Below are 6970 nucleotides of genomic sequence, written 5' to 3'. Positions count from 1 at the left end.
CTATGCGGGGTCTTTTCTGGTTCCATACAAATTTTAGGATGATTTGTTCCATTTCTTTGAAAAAAGTGGATGGTATTTTGATGGGGATTGCATTGAATGTGTAGATTGCTCTAGGTAGCATTGACATCTTCACAATATTTGTTCTTCCAATCCATGAGCATGGAACGTTTTTCCATTTCTTTGTGTCTTCCTCCATTTCTTTCATGAGTATTTTATAGTTTTCTGAGTACAGATTCTTTGCCTCTTTGGTTAGATTTATTCCTAGGTATCTTATGGTTTTTGGTGCAGTTGTAAATGGGATAGACTCCTTAATTTCTCTTTCTTCTGTCTTGTTAAATCCATTATTTCTTTAGAGAAAAGTGTTGATGGTGGATGATTTTATGCAAATATTTTTATAATTTGGCAAAAAATTTACCCAGGTCCCTTCCATTCTATTCATCCTTTCCTGCAGTTTGCAGAGTAAATATCCTGTGTTTGTAACTTCAGATCAACAGACAGAACATTCTTTCTGATAGTTAGAATTCACATAACAAAATCCCTAAAGGGGGAAAAATCACTTTAAGTAAATTGTGCTCAATTGTCTCTCCTGTACTTTTCGCTCTCCTATCTGGGCCATTACAGACCCATCTGATGTACTTTAAAAGCCAGTGCTGATGGATAGAGCTCATGGATGATGAATATTCATCCCAGCAACCAAACCAGAAATCTAGGCAGCAAAGATACAGTTCTACAAGCACTACGTGTCACATGGGCTAGCACAGGGATTTGATTTTCTAAGGAAATGCTCTGTTTCTTAGAATTGCTCTCTCTGTGTATGTGTGTCTTGCTCTGTCTTTGTCTCTTTCCTTCTCTCTCATATCCTCACTCTCTCTGTATTTTAATATACACCATTTGAACATCAGGGCAAATGAATTAATAAAATTGTGTAAAGCAGGGGATCTTTATAAGGATGGTAAAGCATTTTCCAGACATCAGCTGGTGAATCCTAACTTCCTGATGAGCTTTCTACACAATGAAAACAAAATGCAAAGAGAGAGAGAAATACCTAGAACTTGGCATGTCACCTAGTATCAACATTAGTATGAATTCAGCCTCAGCAATCTTATTTTCTATGCAGCATCTATGATAACAGTCCTATTTTCTTAATCTAGTCAATTTGGAGTTCAAAAAGGCATAAAGTTGGAATCATATTCTATATTAAATAAACTGCCTTTATTATAAAAAATAAAATTACAAAGGAAATGCAGATGTCCAAAATAAATGTTCAGCCACATTGGTGATTAAAAAATCATTTAAAAAGTAATAAACTATTATTTGCTCATCACAATGACAAAGGCTAATCCTGTTGCCAACAGATGAAGACAACAGGTCCTCTCACATGTGGCTCGTGGCAAAGCTGATGTCCCAGGACATTCTGGTGGGTGACTGACAATGTACATCAAACAGCCTTGCCATATTTTATATGGCTGGACCCAGCAATTTCGTTTCCAGGCTCTCATTTTAAAGAAATAATCATGAATATAGGATATTCATTGCATATTCCTATTGATAGCAAGAAATGAGTAAGTAAGCAAGTAAATAAAAGCAGTCTAAAACCCTCATCTCTCCCCAAAGGGAGAATAGTTAAATATTGATGCACATTGTGTGTTGTAGTTGGTTAGTTTTTGTTTCTGTTTTTGTTTTTTGCACATTGCTCAGTTCCTCCAAGGACCTGGCTGTTTCCCTCTGTCCCTGCCCCCACACCAGCACCACTGCTTAGAGTTTTCCACCTGACAACCTGCTGGCAACTCCACCACGAATGTCATGGCATTCATGCCCACTGTTTCAGGGGAGGGGTCTCTGCTCCAGCCACAGGGAGGCGAGCCAGTGGGATGGCACCCTTCTGCCTTCCCCATGCCCTCTACCCCCGACCTCCTCCATGGACCGCCTCTAGACTCATCTATGCCACCTGAAATTGCCAATGTTCAACTGATTGTTTGGGTTTTTTTATACCCAGAAAAACAGCAATTTCATGAGGTTCAACTTGACAGGAAACTCTCCCTCATTCCTTCCCACTTCTTGTCAGACACTCACTTCTTGTTGGGTTGTCAGTCTGACTTCGCTAACTTTGCACTTTGCTGTGAGGTGTTCACTCTGCTGGTAACTCCTCAACACCCAGCATAAGACAGAAAAAGAGTGGGGAACCAACAGCAGCTCAGAGATCCACGGGAGGCAGTCTTGAGGACCACCAGGAGTGCAGACAAAGAGCTGGAAGGACAGGCATGCTCCCCTGGTGATGAGGGAAGGGGGGTCTCTGAGGACCACAGGCCAGGAAGGGTTAGGTCAGTGATCATGGAGGGATGAAGATGCTGGGATAAGGAACTCAGGCTTAGTAGATCTGTCAACACAGAGAAGAAATGTGGGGAAAGGTGTTTCATTATTTTGGTACAGAGTTAATGAGACCAGAGCAGACTCCAATGAGGAGGACATGACAGAGCTGCAGTGTTGGGGCTCCAGGGTCTGTGTGAGGCTAGAATATGGGATTGGAGAAAAAGGGAGACACGAATGATAATTCTCAGAAAAATCCTCAGGAATTGTGGGCTACTTGAAAATTATAACTGAGGAACCAGGAAGAGAAAAAAACCTATAAAACTGGAATTTCAGTGGTGCCACTGATGTAAATGGGCAGTTTGAGGTAGAAATGTTATTTTCATAGGCTTTGATGAACTTTCTTGCTAAACTCAGTGTGATATGTGATGGTCAGTTTTCTATCAATCCACTTATATGTGGGATCAAAAAAACGAACAACAGAAGCAGAGTCATAAAAAGAGAGAACAAATTGGTGGTTACCAGAGTGGGGAGGCATTGGGGGCGATGGGTGAGGTAGGTTATTGGGATTAAGAGGAGCAAACTTCCAGTTATTCCAGAAAGAAGTCATGGGAATGTAACATAGAGCAGAGGAAATGTAGTCGATAATATCGTCGTATTTGTATGATGACAGATGGCAACTAGCCTTAAGGTGGGGATTATTTGGTAATGCAGAAAAACATGCAGTCACTGTCAGGTACCTGAAACTAATAGAACATCATATGTCAATTATGTTTGAAGCACATAGTTTCCTTTCTATCTCTATTTGAATCTGTTTATATCTATCTATATTTATCTCTATTATCTATCTTATCTATGTATCTATCTACCTATCTTACCTATCTATTTATCTATCTCTCTATAATCTATAATCTATCCTATCAGTTTTCATTCTCAGATAGATAGAAAAAAGGTTTCCTATCTACCTCTATTTGAATCTATTTATATCTATTTATATCTATTTATCTCTATTTTTATCTATTTATCTCTATTATCTATCTTATCTATATATTTATCTACCTATTTTATCTCTCTCTCTCTCTTAATTATCTATAATCTATCCTACCAGTTTTCTTTCTTGAATAGGACCTTCACTGACACAACAAGTTCAATTATTCCAGACAAATTCGGGTCCTATCTCTCTTTCACAGATGAGCCATGTTGCTCTTCCTCCCCGGGTTCAACGGTGGTTCTCTGTGTGACCGTCAGTGACGCCCCTTCCCACAGTCACTACGTTCTAACTGGAAGAGGATGTGACAAGACTCGCTAAAGAAGGGAAAGGTGATGGAGGGCCTGGGCCCTAGAAGCTCCCACACCTGCTCTCTGCTCCCTGTCACTCGGGGTTACCCTAAGTCCATCACCACACCCAGCCTATACCTTCCTGATGGATCTCACACTGTGCCTTGCTGAGGAGGGTTCCATTCATTTTAGGCAAAGCCTGAGTGACACTGCATTTTTGTCTCCATTCTCCTGTTAGCCACGCGGGAAGACTTGGAAGAATAACATTTTAATGGCTTGGAAACTGTTCCCAACAGAATGATCTGAGAGAGGATTTTTCAAGGGTTACATCACTAAATGACCAAACAAAGACACAGTGTCTGGCTACCACCCACATGACTCTACTGTGAGCCATGTTTCATAATGATGTAGCGAGATTTAGACACACCTCTTTTATAAGTGGTAGAAAGAATATTAGCATAGAAATGAAAGCCTGGACTTCAGAACCAGGAAGCCAGCAAAGAATCTTAAAAACAGAGCAAAATTTCCTTAATAAGAGTAGTTGAAATGCACTGGGCCATTAGGCACGTAGGGCACATTGCCTCACATGACCCTCATGGGATCCCTACAGATGAGTCCCCTATTGTCCTCCTTTTACACAAGGGGACACTGGAGGCTGCAAGAGGCTGGCTCTTCTGACCAGCTCCCGGAGCGAAGCATGGCAATGAAACGCAGGTACATGTGATTCCAGAGTCCCTGCTCTCTGCTGTCGATTCTGATTAAGCACAATTGAGGTGAATTAAAGGCTAGAGTATAGAAAGTAGTCTACCAGTGAAGTGATGTTGCATTTCTCCACAGATAGTACATTGATCAGAGATTTTAAAAGTATAATCTTGAAATTTCTAAAAAGCCTTGTTGAATAGATAAAGAGAATTGATTTGAATTAAACATAACTCCATTGCCTTTAAGGGTATTTACAAGGGTCTTTGTTTCTTTAATGGGTTACATACTCTGAGCCCTGGCTGTCTCCAGTCAGCCGGATTTAGTAATGAATTCCTCTTTTTTGCTTAAAGGACCCGAATGACTATATAGAGCTTGTCTGTGGCCCTATTTGCTCCTCTGTGGGAAATCATGCCTTCCACCCTTGTCCTTGCACATCACACAGTGTCCTTCCCGTCGATCCTCACGGAGGTGAGAAACAGTTCACACCGGGGTGCTGATGGGGGCTTACAGCCCATCCTCTGGGCTGAGGGAGCACTGCAGAACAGACATCTGGCAAAAGTCGCTAACACTCCTAGGGACTGGACTGTCAAGTTAATATTTTAGGAACATACAGAAGCACAGTCCTTTCCTGGAATAATCTGTGGCTCAGCCCAATATCTTCGCTCATGTCCTTTATGGCACAATTTTGCATCTGGTTTTGGATGGCTCTGTTAGACTCACATACTCTAGACTCCAGTTACACCCAACTTATGCTCGCAGAAGTCACAACACTGCTTCATGCCCGCGGGCCTTTGCTATCTCCTCTGCCAAAACTGGTTTTTCCCCTTCACCTCTTGTTCCTTCCTCGGGTCCCGGGGAAATGGTAGATCCAGTAGATTCTGGCAAAAATTGACTGAGAGCGGTCCAAAGTATCCACAGTGACTCCATAACATATTATTGTTAATTTCAAAATTAGGTGGGTCCAAGAGGCAATGCAATATATTTTTGCCCACATTGGAGGAGGCAGTGGATTTAGACCCACACGTGGAACCCTGTCTTCTGGATAAGGAATGAAGCACTACAAGGACAGTGGTCTTGTCCCAGAATGCCTGAGCTTCTGCATCACAGACTCAGCCTGCTTTAGTCTTGCTGCCTTTGTTTGTACCTCTCTGTCCCTGCTTCCCATCATATCAAGGCCTCCCGCCTAGTAAACACTGCTCCCTGCCCAAACCACACACATACATACCCAGAGATCATGGCGCCCCCGCCCTAATCATGGTTTTAGAAATGAACACTCATCTTCTTAGAAACTCTTCACCCAAACAGCCTCATCTTGCCAGTGGGGTTGCCGATGCTGGGCCAGCCTCTCTGTCCCCAAATCTGTGTCACCATACTCACTCTCATTTGTGCTGCCTGCCCCCACCCTCAAATCTCCTGAGACTGAATATACAAAGGGACAATGGGCACAAGGTATATAAAAACACAACCCTGACCCACACCTGCAGCAATCAGCCCGGGAAGCCCAACAAAAAACCCCCTGCGACCGTAAGTCTCCTGGCTAGGACTTGTTCATGACTCACAGCCCCCCTGATGCTTGCCTCACTTCAACTGAGGCCCAACCAGAGAAAGTCAGATATCCCAAAGATGGCTCCCTGGGTTTGGTCTGGAGCGCGGACTTGCCGTTTGCTGGGACAGGAAGTCAGTAGAAGGACCTCTCCTCCAGGCTCCTCAGAACGCGGGCACCCATGCTGGTCCAGAAATAGTCTATTTCCAAGCTGCAGAAATTCTGCAAGTTCTCAGAGACTTTCAGAGCAATTATGTCATGTTTGTTCTAATGATAGCTATATGAAATGTCCATTGAATCTAATAAGTCGGGTGTATCATATGGAGGTCTTTTATTTTATTCATTTCTATTATACTTTATGATTCTACTACACTTTATAAAAATATTGGTCTGCCGATGGACTCTGAAAAACAAACTGAGGGTTCTAGAGGGGAGGGGAGTGGGAGGATGGGTTAGCCTCGTGGTGGGTATTGAGGAGGGCACATTCTGCGGGGAGCACTGGGTGTTATGCACAAACAATGAATCATGGAACACTTCATCTAAAACTAATAATGTAATGTAGGGGATTAACATAAGAATAAAAAAAAACAAAAAAAAATATTGGTCTGCAATGGATCAAAAATTAAAATTAATTTTTCCCTACAGAGAATTGAGCATCACCACCTTATTTCCCTTCAGCAATGAGTAGTGGCAAAGACAGTGAGCCACAGTGGGTTATCAATAGATGCAATAATATCCCTTGAATAAACAAATAAAAAAAAAACAGGAATCAAGTGAGAACTACATCATTATTTATTCAAGACACATGAGGTCAGTGTAATCTTGAGACGGTAAGATTCCCGTTGAAGTTTCCCAGTGGGGACACAAGCCCTTTGTGTTATAGGTCTTTCTGCCATAAGAGCGGTGTTCTTAAGAGCTACGAAGCTAGTCACGTAAAACCTAAACAAAAAGCAATGTCACCAGCATGCAATATCAATAAATTGCAGTAATGACTTACTAAACAAGCAAGATTTGAATTCTGTTTCCAGAAAGAAAATAACAGCAATACAGAGAAATCAAAGGTATTAATATTTTGCTGGCATGCTAGGCCATTTGTAATCAACTGTTCTAAAGGGTAACAGCTAGTTCTTGGTTACTAGA

General features: G+C 41.9%; 1 long non-coding RNA gene across 1 annotated transcript in view; it reads left to right on the top strand.

Moving 5' to 3' along the window:
• The window catches only part of LOC145716621 (uncharacterized), a 58281-nt gene extending 52066 nt beyond the window's left edge, over nucleotides 1-6215 (top strand). The window contains exon 3 of the long non-coding RNA XR_014139434.1: nucleotides 3498-6215. This is a non-coding gene — a long non-coding RNA (uncharacterized LOC145716621). The remainder of the gene's footprint in view (nucleotides 1-3497) is intronic.
• The last annotated feature ends 755 nt before the right edge of the window (nucleotides 6216-6970 follow it).

This window comes from Leptonychotes weddellii, chromosome 12, assembly GCF_054177405.1.
Source record: "Leptonychotes weddellii isolate Sample4059 chromosome 12, ASM5417740v2, whole genome shotgun sequence".
NCBI classification, from domain to species: Eukaryota; Metazoa; Chordata; class Mammalia; order Carnivora; family Phocidae; genus Leptonychotes; species Leptonychotes weddellii.
This window is presented reverse-complemented; position numbering and strand designations above follow the sequence as displayed.